This window comes from Camarhynchus parvulus, chromosome 3, assembly GCF_901933205.1.
Source record: "Camarhynchus parvulus chromosome 3, STF_HiC, whole genome shotgun sequence".
Taxonomy (NCBI): domain Eukaryota; kingdom Metazoa; phylum Chordata; class Aves; order Passeriformes; family Thraupidae; genus Camarhynchus; species Camarhynchus parvulus.
In genome coordinates, this window is record NC_044573.1 from 51,400,783 (window position 1) to 51,421,197 (window position 20,415).

At 41.7% G+C, this 20,415-nt stretch overlaps 1 protein-coding gene across 2 annotated transcripts in view; it reads right to left on the minus strand.

Moving 5' to 3' along the window:
- HIVEP2 (HIVEP zinc finger 2) overlaps nt 1-20,415 on the minus strand; it is a 137,234-nt gene that overhangs the window by 96,303 nt on the left and 20,516 nt on the right. For both annotated transcript variants that reach the window (XM_030944436.1, XM_030944435.1), the window contains exon 2: nt 8,807-8,912. The gene's annotated coding sequence lies outside the window, so the exon portion shown is untranslated. The remainder of the gene's footprint in view (nt 1-8,806; nt 8,913-20,415) is intronic.

Below are 20,415 nucleotides of genomic sequence, written 5' to 3' on the forward strand. Positions count from 1 at the left end.
TCTCAGAGATGAGTGCCCAAAGAACCATTTTTCTTCCTCTACAACAAACCCACTGTTTTGAATCAACCTTTCTCCACCTCTGCAGATATTTGTTATCTTCTTGCATTTCAGCAGTGACATTCCAAAAAGTCTGGAGAAAACTGGGAGCTGGCTCTGAGGAAGAATTCCAGACTGATGCCTCAAGCTCAGTTCTTGGGTGCTGCATGGCCACTGTGGTGCTCAGCCAGAGTTTGAGCCTCAGCCTGGCACAGACTGGTACCACTGCCTACAAAACAACCTATTTCAGAGAGAGGATGTTTCTCACCTTGGTGGTTCTCAAGAAAAGTTTAAAAATATAAAGTAAATACCACCTAAGTCTATAGAAAAGAAGCAGCAGAAATGGCAGAAATTATTTGGAGGTTTGGACCTTTGGACGGGGTTTAAATCTTGTCATTTCCGATTTATTTCTTCCCTTTTGTGCTTAAGTAATCATTTTCAAATGACACAGCTAGCGATGCCAATGAGTTGTTCCACAGCAATCTTCTTCAGCCTCCTATCAAGATGGAAGTCACCACAATCTCAGAAAACATCCCCTGGCAAGCGATGGCACTAAGTGGGCCAAGCCATGTCGCCTTCAGAGAAGCAGCAAAGCTGTTGAGAGAGCAGCATTTTTAGGAGCGAAGTTTAGGAGAGTGGGAAGAAGACAGCTTCACACAGCCTTAGCTGTTTTTCCCAGCAGAGAAGAGCTTGAGAAGGAAAAACACCACAAGCCTCTCATCTTCTCTGGCTTGCCACAAAACAGGGGTGTATTTTTCAGCAGGATCCTCTGAGTCTGACACCGAACTTAGCTCAACTGACATGAAATGTTAATGTTTAGGAACAAGGTAGGTGGAGAGGAGGAGGAAAGAAGACATTCATTATTTGATGCAGAATTCATTCAGAAGCTTCTTTGGAACTGCCAGAACTAAAATTTCCATTCAGCTCTTTATTTCTGGTAGCCTAGATAGCTTGAACAACTGGAAGAGGGATCTAGAGGGAGCCCTTACCCCTGCCTGCATGGCAACAGCCCTTCCTCAGATGCCTTCAGAGAGAAGCAGGCACATTTTTATGACTTTGAGTCTTCAGATGCAGGATGAACTGTTTTCCTTGGGGATATTCATACTGGCTTTAGGCTTCCAGACATGGTGCACAGAAAAGATCTGCCTCCAACCACCCGTTTTGGTGCCTGCAGCAGCCTCCCAGTACGGCCCTACCGCTCCTCACCAGCGCCCAAAAGCTCCATAAGAAGAAGGTTACAAGCTCTTGGTGCTACAAAGTTAGCAACTATTATTTAAAATAGTCTGGACCACACTATGAAATTCATCCATGTATTTTATGTATTTTCTCCTCTTCATATCAATCTGAATTCTCCTCCCTCTGGTACCTTCTTCCACTTTGTGTATTTTAATATTCTTGCTGTGTTTTTTGTTTGGTTTGGTTTTGTCTGCATTACATCTGAAAACCAGCTTTTCCCTCATAGGCACCAGAGGAGCATCTCTTTCCTTTGCTCTTCCCAGCACTGTTTCTTCTCTGATCACCCTTCTGCCTTTGCTCTATTTCCTTGCTCTTCCCATCCTTGATTTCTCTCCTCCTTTTCTTCTTTCTTTGATGTTCCTCTTGGTGCTTTCTCCTCATCCTTCCTGCCAAGCTGACAGAGGCACTCCCCTGGGAAGGTGCTGACAAATAGCAGCTGGGCTGTTTGCAGGGCTGTATCAGGTAGGGACACCTACAAAGGAATCCTTCAGCTCTCTTGCTACATTGTTGACTGGAGTGATTCCTAATCGTCATTCCAGGGTTGCATACACGCTTCCTTTGCCAAAACTCAGGAAAATGAAGGTGCGACATAATTTGGGAAGCATGTGCCAGCATTTAATGAGCTACATCTGCGTCCTTGTTTTGGGGGGCTGTGCAGAAATCAGAAGCCACAACAACAGCAAAATTGTGAGGTTGTCAAGTGCAGCATTAGCAAGGGACCTGGTCTTACCAGCGCTGCTCTCCCTAAGAAAGAGAACATTTTAAAATGACACCTTCTTACTTTGCAGCTCTACTGCCTGGAGGGTGAAATCCACCCCTTTGTGGAATGCTGAGACAGGATCACTTCGGTGCTATTTATTCCCTTAGAAAAGATTTACCCACACTGCACTGGTCTCCTGAAGAGGGTGAAATTTCCTCCAAGCAGAATCTCAATCTCAAGGTTCCCACTGCAGTGGAAACAAGGCTTGTTTTTAAGAAAAAATATACTCCTGCTGCTATTTAACAACAAACAAACAAAAACCCCAAACCAAATTTTAAAAAAGGAAGAAAAGAATACAGATTAAGAGAGATTAATTTTATCCCTCCTCTCCTCTTGCACAGTATAACCACAGTTGGAAGTTGGTCAACTGCTTCCTTCTTGCACAGCAACTTCCAGCTGCAGAGCTATATTCATCCCCCAGTTAGACAGAGAAACCTTGCTGAAATCTCTAGGCTAGATGCACTGGTATCTTCGGGCTGCTTTGCCTGCTTCAGCAATACAGAGCAGCTGTAAATCCAGTTTAACTTGCCACTTCTGTCAGCTTTACCATGCCAGATTAGCACTGCTGTTAGCCTTACAAATATCAACATCTGGAGGTTCTCCTACTGCCCAGTCTGACTTTAAACCTTGCAAATCTGCAATTCATACACCCATCAGCACAGCTGGCAGGATCAGCCTGAGGTAGTTCTTCACTCTGAGAAAAATCAATTTATCACAATCTCCCATCCTACATTCCTGCAGTCAACCAAGCAGATCAAACAAAATTCACATAATGATCAGCTCTCAGTTATTCCCTGGACAATTGCCCAGTTGTTCTGGAGGGTGACTCCTGACCCTCTCTGGGAGCAGGTGCCTTTCTAGCGCAGGTCTGTGAATCCAAGTCAGCTGGGAAAACAAAATACACCATTTCTTTGTACTTTTATATTTCTTTGGATGTCAGGAAACAGAGCTAAGTCTTGTTTCCTGCTCCTCAGCCAGGGGAGGTAGGGGAAACTGGAAGTAGATGCAGAGAAAGGCAGAAAGAGGGCAGATCAAAAGGATCAAGGAAAATAATATTAATAATTAAAAAAAAAACAACCAACCAAACAAAAACCAACCAACCACCCACTGCTTCACTCAGCTCTGTAAAGCAGTATATCTTGGAAACAATATGTCCCTCCACCCCCATTCCAAGTCTTTTTCTCTAGGGATATACAACCATCTCAGGGATTAATATCATTTTCTTGCAACATTCAAGTGCTGCTGCACTTAGAGTCTTATAAAAAACCCTCCAAAAACCCAGCTTCATTTGCTTTTTGCCTGAGAAAAATATATGCAAAGAAGAATCGGAGAGAATTGGGGGTGGGGGGGGGAAGCAGGTGTAATCATGTCACTTTGATTTTCTATGAACAAAGGCTTTACTTTATATATAAATAAGTTAAGGGGGAAAATTTAGGTGCATTTTATTTTTGCCCAGCTCAGTCCCAGCCCCTCACTCTGAATGCATGAATGCATCCACCTTCAGCACAGTCGGGCCCTCCGTGTTGCCATGGAACTGAAACCTTTGCAGTTTGGATGGCGATGTACTCATGCTGTATTTATGCTTTGGAAGCATACTGTTCTTACACTTCCTATAACAGAAGCAAAATCACTGCATAGCATTAACTCCCATCGTATTTAAGGCATTCAATGTCTCTCTTGCCTGCTCGTCTTCACACAGAGTTTGCTTTTTCTATCTTGCCACATGCAAATGAAACACATTTGACACAGCTATTCTCGTCTTCATTAACTCAACAGCTCACACGCTGAGCACATTATAGAAGGGCCACAAGACTGTGGTCTTTCCCTCTTTAATAGGAGGTTGCTGTCAGGCCTGCAGCAGCTGAGACAGGGGCTGCAGAAAGCATAAATGTATGAAATATATGTGGATACAGAAAAGTATTATCTTTCAAGGTGGCGTTTAAGCAGACTTTTTAAACCTAATAAACCTGTGTGTTGCTAATGCTCTTAATGCTCCTGAATATTCTTTTGTACCCATTTGTCTGAAAAAACAAATTACACTATAAAGATCCTGCAGCAGGGACCAAATCTTTCAATACTTTTCTTTAACAACCTAGGCTGGTGGGATATCAGTAGTGAGCACAGCTTTGGGCACTTCAGTTAGAAAAAAAACAAAGTCAGTACAATTCTGTGTCATCCTAAAGATTCAGCCTACATTGATTATCTTCAGCAGATCTGAGCCTTTTGCCAACATTTCTGAAATGCCTGTTCACGAATTGCAAATACATAGATTTTTATGCTGAAAGTAAAAGCAGAGTACAAAAATATCCAAGTTCATTATAAAAAAGATTACCATAGTAAATAAACAAACAAACAAATAGCCATTCATGTATGTAAACATTGGATCTGTACCTGCAGAAACAACTGGAAGCCAGTCCATGGTCTGAAGCCAGCTTGAGGCTTTTTTTGTCCCAAGTTAAATATTTGCATAGTATTAAGCTTAAAATTAAAGCATTTGCTGAAGAAACTTGCTGACTTGTGTATATGGAAAAACAAGAGGGAATTTACTGTCCCTGCACACTGGGGCAGATTCTTGGGATGCCTTCTCCTTCCCATGAATTCCTGGACAGCAGAGAGACAGACAGACTACCGACCGGGGAATTCCCCTCTTGGTTTCCACAGGATTTTGTGCACAGGCTGGACAGAGAGGCAATACCCCAGGTAGTGACTTTATGAAGGCACCATTTGTTGCTTTGGTGCCTGCCCCTCGACCACCTGGTAACACTCCTTCCTTTTAGCACTGTCCCCAGCTCAGAAAAGCTCCATTCACGCTGCACCTCCACCCGTGCAGGTCTGACCGGTCCCTGTGCCGCTCCCAACTCCCCCATTCCTGGTGGCTGGGCCAGCGTGCCGGGCTGCTGGCAGGCTCCGGCCACTCACTGCCCCAGGGACACGGGCTGGGGGCTGCTCACAGATGGGCTTTCTGAGGCAGGGTTGGCTCCTGGCGCCCACTTGCCAAAATCAGGCACAAAAGCACTGCTGTGTCTGTGTCTCTGTCTGTCAAGGCAGCTGATTCCCCATGCCCAGGTGCTAGCGGTGCACAGGAGACCCTGTGAGTGCCTGAGTTTTTGGGTGCCCCCTTCTGCCCCCCTCAGAGGCAGAGCTGTGCTGGCAGCACGAGCTCCCTCTCCTCCTTCCATCGTCAGCACACGTCTGACAGTCACACGTCCCCATCACTGCACCCATTACCGCGAGTCTCCATAAGGCTCTCGCCATCACTTTTCTAGTTGCAGGAAAATGTATATTGAGCTGTGATGAAAGGCCACCATAATGTCAAGAGAATTGAAAAGGACTCCAGAGACTGATTAAAGTCAAAAAGGAAAGGATTTATGATGGTTAATAAAGTTAAACCTGCCAGAGTTCTGCTTATTCTTTCCAACTGCAGGTAATCAGATCTTAAAGGAAAAATTATTAAGGTGTAAAATTATTAAGGGTATTACCATCCTCTCTGAAAGAAAACCTATGTGTTGCTGTGAAGCACCTGGCCAGGAGAGAGTCAGGCTCACTGTGGCACCTACACTGACCCCAAGGAAGAGAGGAAAATGAGATACATCACCTGCCCTGTGCCTTGGGTTAGCAGCAAGGACCTCAGTACACATCATGAGTGTCACCTGAACAGCCCCAGTGGCACCTGCCACTCCACAGGTAGTAGCTGGGACAGAGCTAGGACTTCCACAGACCATGGAGCACCATGCCACACCCCAGCAACAAGCATGGGCAGACAGGAAAGAAAAGCTTCCTCCTCTGTTGACACTTCACATCCACAAGGGAAAAGGACAAAGCAAAGAAGGAAGTTCTTGCCTCTCCCAGTCTGGTGTCACATATGCACATTCTGCTGAAGAATGCAATCTACCTGGATGCCATAGGACTGCTCTGAAACTTGATTTATATGTTTTATAATCTAATGTGCCTAAAAGTTAACATAATTTTACAAGACACTGGAGCTAGTTGCCCAAAGCAGCTGTGGGTGTCCCAACCCTGGAAGTGTTCCAGGCCAGGCTGGATGGTGCTCTGAGCAACCTGGTCTAGTGGAAAGTGTCCCTGCCCATGGCAGGGGTGCTGGAACTAGATGGTCTTTAAAAGTCCTTTCCAACTGAAGTTATTCTATGATTCTAAGAAGTTAATGATTTTCCACATTGAAATAACAAAGCCGAGAGAAGGCAAATCAAAGTGGAGGGCCAAAGTTTAAAAAAACTATTGGGAATTTTCTATCCATATCTAAATTACATGCACTTTATTGGATCTCAAGTTTTCATTTTTATACTGCTTAATAATCACAAATATGTTATATATACCCTTTCCATTTTGTCATTCTTTCACTATATTACATCAAATTTAATTTCCTGTGGAAGTGTGTAATCTTTTCAGCTGTCACTGTCTCAGAAGCTTTTCTGTAATAAGCAGAGCTTCGTCCTCTGGCAGGTCAATCTTTTATGAGCTGTGCTCCTGCAGATTAGCTTCCTGAAATGTTTGCAATGCTATATGAGAACCAGCAAAAGAGGAGAACCAAAATAACAGCCAAAAGGAAAAATAAACATGAAAACCTTCACTTCCTTCTGACTCCTGTGTTCACCAGTCAAAGGAAATTTCATTTTGATGTGTGTAGATGACAAATCCGTGAAGGTTATTGCCGTGTACCAGAAGCTTCACAAGGTGCGAGACACAGTCTCCCTTGCCCTACAGCTCATTAAAAGTACAGCTGTGAGATGGCTGCTCGCCCTTTGTGCTGGGGAACACAGAGATCTGCAAGCAGTCACCACTCTGACAGCTGCCTCTCCCCACTGCCTGCCCTTGGCATCCCGAGAGGGCCCCAAAAAGCCACATTCCACCAGAAAAGTGAAAACATCAACCAAGACACATTCATGCTTTTCATGATGAGATACCTGTGATGGCAGGAAAGCAGACCAGCTGGTCTGCTGGGTCCTTTCCAGACCTCTGCCCCTGTAGGACATATGAAACTCATTTTTGTCAAACCGACTTTCCATTACTAATTCTTACACATACACCAAAACAACTTATTTACAAAAACACATACCAGCAAATTCTTCTGAATGTTTGAAAATGAATCAACTCACAAGAAACATAAGCAATAGAAATTCTCATTCCTGTATCCCTTCTGAAAAGGTGCTTAGGTATGGACAAGAGAAGAGACATCTGAACAAATACAGTGTCTGAAAAGGGTCATGTTAATGGTGTTTGGCCAGCAGAGACTACTGAGCATGGCTAAAGAGGCATGCTAGAAGCCCTGCCAGCAGAAGAGGTGCAATGCTCTCCCACTTCAGTGGTAGATGTCACCTCTGAGAGCTTCTCTTTGAACTGTCCAGCCAGATGTGGAAACCTTCAACTACCAACACACAGCTTGCCAAAGGTGTGAAGTGCTTTCCCATAACACACTGCATTGATCAATGAAGAATGATCTTTCTCTTCCTGCTCCTCATAAGACTTCTGTCTTGCTTTCCCTCTCTCACATCACTGCTGTAGCAGTGGATCATCCATATTTCTGACAGTGTCTTCAAAATTGCACATAAAAATACAGTGCATTAAACCCAGATATATACTTTTAGAGCAAACAGTCATCTCTCCTTATCACATGTAATAAGCATTTTGCTAATTGAGTCCTCATTATTTTGTCTATCCATTTCCTTGTAATTCTGCTTTACATTTGTATCTTTAATACTTAATCTCTAAGAAGTGGCTAAGAAGTAAAAAAAAAATCCAAGCAGGGAATATTACTTTAACAGAAGGTGTTAAATGCAGTGCTATTCCACTCCCATCAGCATGAAGAAATTTTTTCATCCAGCTTTGGTGGAAGTTGCATTGGGGCCGTAAGTCAGATGAAGATGCTCCAGGCTAACAGCTATGTGGTGTGCTCTGAACTGCTTTAGAACCTAAAACAACAATGTAATCACTCTCATAAAACCATTTTACCATAGTCTTACAGGACCTGAGTGTATGTTAAAAATATCAAGAATATCAGAAGAGAAAAACACGCTAGCTATCAGTGACCTTAGAATTTTGCCTTGTAGGCCATAAATTGAATAGCCTCCCTTCACCAGATGTGGATCTCAGTCTCCATTTCCTTATACAGGCTGAGCAAAACAGGCTCAAATATGAATTTACTTCCTATTGAAATCTTGGTCAAAGATGGTGGGTGATGTAAAGACAAACATCAAGGGAATAACTGCCATCATCTGGTTGAGTTTGGTAAAAAGGAGTTAATTTACACTTCTTTAGGGACTCAGTGGTGTGTGAAATTAATTTAATTTAGACTGACCAGAAATTGAAAGTGGAATGAAGAAAGAAAGCAATTAAGGACCTTTCCTAAATGCAAAAAAAAGTACTGCTCTAAGTGCAGCAATACAGTTAAAGTACAGAACAATACAGTTAAAGTACAGAACCCTTCACACTACTGCTACCACTGCCTCCTTCTTGAGAGAGAGAATAATCATCTGTATATCTACATATCGTCACTGCACCAGTATAATCTCATCCAAAGGAAACATTGGTAGAATGCTTCTACCAATATCTGTGAATAAATACATGTTCAAGTTGAAACTGTTCATTATTCTGCATACAGGCCAGGCCTAGCAGATAAACATCTTCTGGAACAGCTCCGTGTAACTGGTTGTACATGTGGCTTAACATTCACTTCAGTGACTTTTAGCACCTTCTTGTTATTGTTTCTGTGCTGCTCCAACAAGCAATGGTTAATGCAAGATGCAGACGTTCACATACCGTGTACTTGTGAATAACTGGTTCCCAGAGATGTGGCAGTGATAACATTGTCATCGTAGGAGTCAAAGTAGCTCAGGGTAGATCACATGTCAGAAGAGGGTCCCACCTGAAAGTATAACAAATCCAGATACTAAGTTCATCATACTCACGGGTTTACAGCAAGCTCTGCCAATGCATTTGTGCATTTCACACATTCATCCTGTGCATTAACAGGGTCTCTGCTTTTTCCAGGCTCACAGAAAACATTTTGCCATTCACAGTGGCAAGCAAAAGTGCCCTGCTGTAGCCAAACTGTTTTGGCCCACTGCTCCGGACCATATTTTAGGCATACTATCAAAGCATTGAAAACTAGTTTGCAACATTAAAGCAGAAGCTGTTACTGTCTGGTGGACAGATACAGAACTTCAGATTTCCCATTTATCAGGTCCTTGAAAAGCATGTAATTCCTTTCACCAGTAAACCGGTGCATTGCCAGTTTGGCTTTATCTTCCCTTTTTTTTTCCCTAACATTGTAAACTGATGGTTTGGAAGTAGACACAACCCTGGAGCTCTCTTGTAACCTGTTTTCTTGAGATCAAGGGATCTTAAGAAAGCATTTACTTTCCACTGGTCACTACAATCACTTTATTTATAATCATTTGATAATTTAAAACCATCCAGTGGGTGAGTCTGTTTTTAAATATTTTGGTAGGTAACCAATGCAGAGATGGAAAATGAGCTTGCATTAGCAATGCTATGTGCAATGACAAGACACACTGAAACAAACAAACAAACTACCCCATTTCTTAATCAAGTCTCCCCAAACAGAAGGTGATCTTTCTCCTACTCTACAAGCTGCATCTCATCCTAGAGTAAGTGGTTTTCAAGAAGAAAGCCTGGTAAATAACAAAGAATTTTCAAGAATTTAGATTTTAGGCATAGTTTATATTTTATAAATTACTCTAATGCTTCTTTGAGTCTCCATGCCCCCGAAGTGGCTTGGCTCTTGCCTTTATTACACTTCAGTGAGCAGCCTCAACACCTCACAGTTCACTAGAATCATGCACACGTTCATTTGCTTCCACTTAAATAAGTCAGTGTCTCCTATATTCTGCATTTGGTTTTCAATAACAAGAGTAAAACCATGTAAAGACTAAGTTGCAAAGAACATAATCCATGGGTCCAAAACAACAAAAAATTATAGGTGAAGGGCGGTATACTGCCCATGGGTATGATGCTACAATGTAATATTTAAAGTTTGCCTGCTCTCAAACAGTATTAACAAAAACAGAATCGTGCACCTATTTGCGGGCACAGGCACACTTAAATGCCAGACACTGAGGTGAGCTGCTGAGCCACAGCATGGACCCAGCAGCAGTGAGGAAAACGGGGCAGCAGTGACTGCCCTGAGGCAGCGCTGGCTGGCAGATGGCGCAGAGATCCATCTGAGTCTCAGATAGATCTGTTCTATGGAACTGCTGAAATTTTCTTTCCCAATAACTCTCCTTCACCTACAAAAGCAAAATTTCTCAACCTGTTGAAGCCTTAAAAACAATCTTTCTTCCCAGAGAAATCATTCGTGGCATACCCCCCACAGAAGGATAAACACAGCCAACTGCCTTCAACAGAAAAACACAGTAAGACATGCAACACATTCTTCTTCTGCTTGCAGATTTATTTGGAGTCATTTAATAATCTCTCCATAATGACTGCACGTAATAATTTACCTTGCAAACTACCAGGACTTTTCAGGTGAATAATTTAAACATTTTTCTTTCTTTTTCTTTATGCCTATTAACAGTAGTGTTAGAAAATGAAAACTCTCACCAATACTTTAATTTTAAAGTTCTAAATCATCACATGAATTGAAAAGAATGATCACCAGATAGCTACATCATGAACAGAAATATACAGCACACATGGAACCAAGTGAAACACAGTCTATCATCTCTAGTGAATCAGTTCAAACCTAACTCAAGTTGGTAGCTGTCACCAGCTACCTTTGGCTTTCTGCTCTCCAGTGTCCTGTGGGAAATCAGTTTGTAATTCTCCATTTGATTCCCTTTTGCTCAGATTTTTTCACTGAGCCTTTATCCTGTTCCTTGGCCAGGTCCAGATTTTCAAGGCCACCAGTTATGCCTCATTTCAGAGCCTCTGTCTCTCTGCTCATAGTTGAGATGGGAGGGATCACAGAGACCGTGTAGAAGAAAGCAAAGACTGCTCAAAACAAACCACTTCTAGTGGAGCCAGAGGCATCGATGAGCAACAGCTAAGAACGGATGTAATTACTCATGATCCTGACAACTTTCAAGATCTTTTACAAAGAGGCCTCCAAATTCCTTACCTGCGGTGAGAAACAAACACCAAAGTCCCAAAAATTCACCTAAAAATTTCAAGCCCTAGAAGAGCTTCGTTGAGGCAAAAGCAAAGTCTTTCTAGATGAAGCAGAAGCATGGAAGCCATTGTGAAATGAGAAAAAAATTATATGGGTGGTATTTAAGTACGTGGTTCTAGCAATTATGGAAATAGTGTTGACAGACATCCATTGGGGACCCAGTGCTTAAAATCTCAGTGGGAGAAAGACTGGGAACTAAATATACAAATCAATATAGTCTCTAAAGAAAGAGAAACTGAATACCGAGAAAATTAATACAGTTCTTGTCCAAACTGTTTATTTTCTATATCTAGACAGTGATAATCTCTAGTGCTATCAATTAAAATCTTCATTTTCAAGAGCAATGTTTTAAGGAAATGCAATATTAGGTACAGTTAGAAAAATTAATGGAAGCTGAAATTAAATTTTTGCTTCCAACTTAATTCCAGACACGTGCCATCACTTCTTAAAACCAAGTCTACATGTCTTAGGACTATCCTAAAACTGCATTTATACATACTAAACTACAGATAAGTTACTCCATTACCCCAAAGTTACTCCTTTCTTACAACGAAGTACAGCACTGAAGAAGCAAATATGCAATCTTTTGTATTATAAATATTCATATCAATGCACACAGCAAAGCCACACCAACAGAGCTACAGAGGCCTAAAAACCACAAGTATTTAGAAAGTCCCTATAAACATATTGTTGTGCTCTAGGACTTACCAGGTTTTTAGCAATTCTTTCTCCCCATGCTAAATTGAAGAATGAATGAGGACTTAAGAAATAGACAAAGCAGCTAAACCAAATGCTTAGATTGATTATATACAAGCATCAAACTCTTTACTAAACCCAGGTCAGGAGGTATTAAGCCTCAAAAACTTTCCAGATATATATAATAGAATATATTTTATTATTAATTTCATTAAAAACTAAAGCTTCCAATTTCAAAAAAATATACATCTTAATAACCTTTCAGAAAAATAGAGTTTAAAGTTAAATAAAAATATGCAATTAATGATCTGAAAAAAAAATCTGTCCTTTCCTCTCAATAAGTCTAAGACTCAAGTATTGCTTTCCTGGCACCTGTTTTCTGCTTTACAATTTCAGCATGACTTCAGTAGAGGTGAGAAAGTCGGTATTTTGTTCTCTCTGCCATCAGAATCCGCATTACAGACACAACTTGTATGCTGTACTATGAAACGCAAAAAATGGATGGATGGATGGATGGATGGATGGATGGATGGATGGATGGATGGATGGATGGATGGATGGATGGATGGATGAAGTGACAGTAAAATATATCAGACTGACATCCATGCAGACTGAAAACTTCTCCATACAGAAGAGTGTTTGACAATGACACAGGCTTTTCCCCAACCCATGTCTCCACACACACTGCAGCAGCACTCTGGGAGGAAAACAGGAGCAGTGGTTTCTCCGTAGCCGGGAATTACACTGCTGATAGCAACTATTCAGCTCTGCCTGTGTAATGTCTGTCTGAACACAAACAGGTCACATCAACAAGTGGGAGGGCAAGCAGGAAGAGAGTGAGAGAGAGGAGATGCAGCTGCAGACAGGGGGTAAACTGCAGTAGGGGGTTCCACAGTGGTGCACAGCAATCTGCTGCCCAACGGCACTGGGGAATTCAGAAACTGGAAATTGGAAGCAGTCCCTGGCACAAAGCTGCACAAAAGGGGTGAGGGGCGTGCCAGAGCTGTACAGAAAATAAAGTATTAAAATCTCCAGACAAATTACTTTTTCTTTGCCTTTTTTGATAACCTGCAGAGAAAGCCTCTAAAATTAAAAAATACTTGTTAGACTGACATGATATATTCCACAGCACTACTTAATTAATCAAGTACATAATTCTTTGTCACTTTGTCACTCTATGACTTGCTTTGACCTTTCTCTCTTTTAGACTAATCTTTTTTTTTATTTTTTAAATTCTGTCCCTTATTTTCATGAATGTTTGTGATCACAAAATATATTGAGAGTGACAGACAGTAAACATTACTGGAGGCTGTTGCACTTGGACTGTGACTTGGACTGTGATGTGAATGATCATCCAGAGGCGGGTATATGAGCTCAGAGTTAGAAGGTCACTCCAATGCCCATCCCTCCAAAGATCAACACTTCTGAAAAACAACCTCTAAAATCAAGATCTAACACCAGGAGAATTTCACAGTAACTCCTATTTCTATTCCAGCCACAGTAATGAAACTCATTTCAGAGATCAAAAGTCATTAAACAGAGAATTCTGACAAATTAGACAGAAGATGCTGGGGATATGAAAATACCCCATTCCACCCCATATCCCACCAAGATATAACATCCCAAGCACTGGTGAGAGACACGCAGAAAAAGACAGACAGAGTCAGTCTAGAAAAGCACAAAGAGATTTGATCACTAATCAGAGACAGAAATCCATTTAAAGTCACAACTGTCTCTGCAGGCTCTGAAAGACAGAATTAAATTGGCTTAGTGCTATATTCAAAAACGAATTTAATTAGCTGACATTAAGCAGGACAAGTTTGCGGTACCATGTTGCTCTGACAAGCTGTCTCCAGAAGGGTAAGTGGAAGGTAAAATCTTATTTTTCAGGATGAGATTACGGCCATGCACTGAGACAGAAGGTAATGGCATGTCTGCTGAGGCCAGCTGAAACTTGGTGCTGGACATTTCATCTCACACTATAAAAGGATGGTATGTGATAGACGAGCCAGAAGTGCAAGTTTCAGACTCTGCATGTTTATTCATATGGCTGTGCAGCTTCATCCTCCTTCTGCTGTTGCCACTTACATAAAGAAGAGAACCTTGGTGTATAACCTCTGCCAGGAGCTTTTTTCTCCAGTTTCTCTCAGTCAGAGCTGCTCCCTGGAAAGACTACGATATCCCAGGTGCAATTTATTTATTTTTGTTTATAAGAGAGCAGATTGGTCTCTGGTTGGAAGAACGAGGTCTGTGCAGGGGGCAGTGTCTATGCTCACTGGGCAGGCTCACCCACAGCACCCCTGCTCTGCTCTACCAGGACTTCTCCACATGTACTGGAACCTGCACATCACAGTGCAGCCTGCAAGCAGGGTGGTGGTGTTTGACAGCAAATAAAAGGAAACACAAACTATGGCAAAAATGTAGCAGTACATAGTGACAAATGAAGAATCAATGGTAAAATGCATACTAAATCCAAATTGTTTCCCCCAAGGAACACTTGGAGGAAACAGAATAACACATTTCAAATGAAAAGTCCCATGAATACAGGACATAACAAGCCTTGCCTTCTCATGCCGCCTTGTATCGATAAATTTAGTTCTGGAGATAGGCATCTCACTGTCAGTGCTAGAAATTCTGCTTATTGTCAAAGCAGGCACATGCACCCCAGGGTGTGACCAGCAAAGCTATTGCTCACATCACTTATACTAATATCTCAGCTCTGTCACACCAGAACCAAGCCAGATTTACCAAGCCAGTTTCATCCATCCCATTAGCAAGTCATTAAGGAGGTGTTCTTCCATCCCCTGACAAAAGTGCACAGCAATATGAGATCTTAATTTAGGCTGGCAGTGCCCTTCTTCCTCCCATGACTCCTCTCACCAGGAGTGTATTTAGGCTGTGTGACCTTGTGTGGCAGCTCACAGATTTTGAGTGCAAGCACAACACACCACATGCCCTTCTCTGGCACCACATTAATCACACCACTTTAATGACTTCAGCTGATAAACCACCCTGTGTACCCAGCCATCCTCCCCAGTGCCTGCATCCACAGCAATAAATTAAACACGCCCTTTCCCATACCCTGCCAACGTGTCATCCACCAGTAGAGAAAAAGCCACTGAGAGTCTCAGCTGGCAGTCATGGGTGAAAACCCCAGTTTTACCAATCAAGAGACCCCAATTTTACTAGCCATTTGACAGGTGACCCTGAATTTATCGTTTTTTTTCACATGGAAGAATCCTGTTTATTTTCAGCTACAATGAGAACCACAGATACAAGATACCACTTATTACTGGGAAGTATCTACACCACCTATTACTCTACGTAACTACAGATCAGAACTCCCTTCAACTAAACAAGCATAGCTACAGAGAACATATGATTTTGTAGTATTATTTCTTAATTATTTCACTCTCTTCCAGGAAACTCAAGTCCACAGCTGAGCACAAATAAAGACACAAGATCTTTATGATAAGAAAAGCAAAACAATGGCCTGACATGACCTAACGAAAGCACAGGATACTACTCCCCCAGGGTAGAAATCTCCTTATTCCAAAACTTCCTTTCAAGTGTTTTGAATATGTTACTAAACAAAGAAAACAAGACATTCACTTTTGCAAGGCAGTAACATTTTTTTAAATACTGGCATCTGACATTATTCCATAAATCATCCACAAAATCAATGTGCTTTATGTCAGATGGGACCTTTAAACTTAAGAATAAAACAAGTTTAGGACTGAATTGCAACGCAAAGATACATGTAATAAACTAGATATGCCAAAAGCTTCAGGGAAAAAAGGGTTGCTGAAGGTTTAACATGGTTTAACACAGTGCACAAAGTCACACAGATTTACCTCTGTGATGCTAAGTGATGTATGGTGCTGGGAGTGCCACCAAATCATAGGACTTGAGAAACAGACCGAGTTCTTAGCCACCAGTGTTTTCTTATCTGACCATGGAGGGCATCTCACAATCTGTCTCAATCTATCTTTGATCCCTGTGATAACATTTCTTTCCTCTCCTCATCTGTCAGGTACTTACACTGTAAATTCAGTGAGTTTGAAGATGTAAAGACAAGAAAGCCTACATCTTCATACAAGACTTTAGATATTACCACACAGACAATGAAAGTCATGGTAATAAAAAATCACTTACAGGATAGAATTCTAACATTTTACCATTTTCACACAGCTTCCTGTCTGGAAAGTATTCTCAAAGGAATTAATTCAATCTTCCTCCCAACACCTCTTTTGTAACCTTGTTTCCCATGTTAAAAAAAACCCGGCAGTCACAAACTGTGTGCGATATCATGCCTGTGTCTATCCACCTCCTCTTAATAATTTCTCTAAAGACAATCAGCAAAGAGGTAGCAGTCTCAAAATTACTCAGTTGCTAGAAGGTCCTTCCAATTCCAACTTAAGCTTAGGCAGGAGAGATGGTCAGCATTCATGTTAAGGGAAAAATCTTCCACGTTGAGTCAGAGAGCGTAGAACTTGCAGATAAAACAGATTTACTGAGACTCTAAACAGTGTCAAAAGCTGAAGCTCACAACTACAGCTGCACCCAAATGGCTAAAATAAAAAGGAAGCAAATTCACCCACTGGAGTACACTGGCCCAGGTACCCAACCATGGTGAGATGGACAGTTTGTATCTGTGGTCTGTACCTCACCAGGAAAAGCCTACAAAGCTCCCACCACCCAAGTGTCTATCATGGGGTTTTCCAGGGAGGACACAGGGCAGCATCTGAAAAATCTTGAAGTCCTTAGTGAGAAGATACTACTTTAAAATGGTGAGAGGAAAGCCTGGTAGCTGTTGCAGAAGAAAATATGCATACACACACCCCTGAGTACTCATTACAGTTGCAAAGACAAAATTCCAAACCTGCAATAATACAATATTGTCTCTCTTGTTCCGACACAATTGGCTGTTTCAGCAAAATGTAACAACAAAATCAAAATAAACACCACTGATGAACTTCACTGCTGTCCTCTCAAAAAGCAGTGTCTGCCAATAATCACATTCATGCTACTGCCACTGCAACACAGGAAAGTCAGATCAGCAGCAGGTAAATTATAAAATTATAACCAGCAGCACTGCAATTATAATCTTATTTTGCTGTAAAAACTAAAAAAAAATAATTTAAAAGGCTATATTCTGTTATACATATTTGTGTCATTAATTATATCAAAACACATCTAGATGTTGATGATACTTCAAATATACTGTGTAATGAAGAATATGATGAAACAACTTTTGAAGTAATTTATTACTCATTCCCATACTTGATAAGAAAACAAATATTATAATTATTTATTTATTTTAGGCTATCAAAAACATCATATTCTGGAAGTGGTCATTTCTTTCCACTACCAGTTTGTAGCATCCTGCTTCCATCTCTGCAGTTTAGTAACTCAGAGTTTCATCTGCTGGTGTGAGGGAAAAAATTTGAGTAAGTGCAACTACCAGAAATGGCTTGTAGTTGAAAGACAAATGACAGCAGGATGGAACACATAACAGAATATTTTAAAAGTCTAAAATTTTTCTTCATATTGATATAATATGGACAACAGATGGGTTTTTAAATGCAGCTCTCGATACAACTTTGCATGTGAGAAGGAAAATAATTTGGAGTTCACGGGAACAGGAGCAGATTGTTCTGTGAATCCAGTTGGTGTCATTCTGCACCCTTAAATTCTCCTGCAAAATACTGTAAGCAGAACAGCAGGAGTCCCAAAATTCCCCATGCTGGCTCCAGCTCAATAAGCCATTCCTATTCACAAAGTATACAACCATATACTTAACTTCAGGAGAATGGACCAGTGATTTCACTACAGCTTAGGAACTGCCTGAAATTAAAGTTTCTCTTAGGGGCTTTGCTAATGAAACACCAGATTCATCCGGCAGAATGCTTGTGCTGCATTTCTCTCATGCCTTGGCTGCTGACTGCACCTTGGTTAGGCTATTTGTCCTCTTAAGTAAAGGAGACGAACTGGACTCCAAAGCCACACATAGCCTGACTTTTGCAATGACTTCTAAGTTTAATACCATAAATAGTATGAGCAGAGGTGCCCATAGTAAATGGCAAAACTATTGGTCACTCTGAGAATGGTCACTTAAAAACAGACACAAACAAAAACAAAAATTAAGGTTCAAACCCCGCAGTCAGTTTTAGCACAAAACCCCTATTGGCTCCCTATGGATCAATGGCATCTGTCTGCAGGACATGTCTGTAAGATAAGGAAGTGGAACTGACATGAAGAGAACACAGCACAACAGTGACACTGCTGTGCCTCACTCATATGGACGAATACAACTCACATGAAAGTCAGTGCAAGGTGGTGTGAATCTTGCCCCAAACTCATGAGCTGTGTAGCAGAACCAGGAGCTGAAGCTGTGGGTGCTGAGTCCCCACCCAGCCTGCGAGTCACTAGACCATACTTCCTTGGGTAGAGGATTACAGTAAATACATCAAGTCAGCTCCTGTGATCACACGTCACAGACAGTAAAACATGCCACCACCATAAACTCAAAGGTCTACTCCATGCATATGACGTTGTTATTTCTAGCTTTGATGCAAAGCATTCAAATTCCAAGTGCAAACACATGCATTTAAAGCAGTTTTTCAGATGGGATAAAGTATACATTGAGACAGTGAGTGTTATTCTAGTTTTCATAGTTTCTTTGCAAAATGGTTATAAAATAACTGTCATTACCATTTTGAATCTGCAAGAATGACATGTCAACAGAAACAAAAAGATTTCTTTCTCACTATTGCAACCAGGCACCTTACTGCATGCAGTATGCCAGGAAAACAGACTTGCTGCAGGAGGAATTGAACTGGCACAAGCACAACAGAAAGGATTTTAATCTACAAGCACTGCACTGTGGAAAGCAACTGCACAAGGAAGCATGCTCCATGCAGATAAACCAAATCTTGCATGATGCACTCAAAAAAACAATTCCACTCTCAAAGTAAACCTTGCGACAAACATCTCCAAAGTTTGGGAAGGTTCAAAACCAGGGCCTGCCAAGGTAAAGAAAGATAGCACATATTTTTGCAGGGTGAAACCTGTTCTCTACAATAGAGAAGGGTGTTGTATTGGTGCTTCCAAAGAAACATGCACCACGGCAACACCACTAGGGTGTTGAACTCGCCTTGGTAAGACTGATGGTGTAATCAACAGAATCCCACAGCCAGCCTTGGCTACAACTGAACAAAAGCTTTTGCTTCTCATGTCCACAAACACGGAAACCATCCTGACTTTTGATCTTCCTCTCCCAAAGCAGTGGCAGGTTCACAGGGGACTGGCTGAGGGGTAGCAGGACTGCAAGAAGCACAATCACAAGAACCAGGCTAACGCCCTCAAATCCATTCCTGTGACAGGGCACTAAGACCACACACCCACTTAAGCTACATATTATACAGATTTCAGTATTACCTTGGGTCCAATTTTACACACACAGCAGCTCTGCAGAGGTTGTGTCGCAGCAACACAATGTGGGAAAAGGGTGGCCTTTGCATGGCTCCAGACACAGTACAAGGTACACAGTACAACCAGAGTTAAAAGAAAATAAGTCTGCAATAATGAGAAGATTTGTTTAAAACTCTCCCATCTTAATCTATTCTTTATTTGTATCAGACTTACTGTAAATTTGTTCGAGTTTTTTTTTAAATGCTTCAATCTGCTAAGAAAAGTCTTCCTGCAGATGGACTGGTAATGAAATACAAATAGAATGCTTAATATGAAAAATGTAATGCACAGCATATTTTTTTCCTTTACTTATTTAATCTTAATTTGCACCTGGTCATTTTCATGCTGAGCATCTCATTTGGTTAAATAATTGGTGTAAATTAAATTTCACCTTTTTTTAACAGGCAAAAATGGTGAAACTGGGTTGGTAATTGTTTCAAGTTTTGCCACAACATGGAAACAACTTGATAGCCTGACAACACCTAAGTGTTTGAAAGAACAACATACACAAAAGCAAGGGAAGTGAAACTGTGTACAGCAACTTGAAGGGCAAGAAATCCCTCTGTGCACAGCCTTATGACCTGGAGGGCCTTTGAATAGATCTGAGAATCTATTCAAAGACCCCAGGATGTGAGAGTTTACTCCTGAGCAAGCCACTGCCTGCTCATGCACAGAGACACACCGTGCATGAGCAGGCAGTCCTTGTCCGTGCATCAGTGCCACTCGTGGCAATTTAGTTTCTTCCATCAGCAGCCACATGCTTACCCTACTCTGCTCACTCACAGATTTCAACAGAAATTGCACCAGAATCAAGGCCAGCCCACAAACCCCACAGCACAGGGTGAACAACCCTCACTCCTCACAGGCACTGATCCCAGCTATGCTCATCTGCCATGGCACCATCCTGTGCCTGCACAACCCAGCTCATCCCCCAGCTCACCCCTCCATCAGCCCTCAGCCCAGGCCTGGCTGCCCCCCAGCAAAAGCCAGCAGGCACAGGCTCTCAGCTGACAAGATAAGGCAGCAGAGAGCCACAACAACCCCCTCTGCAGCTATGCCCATCTCA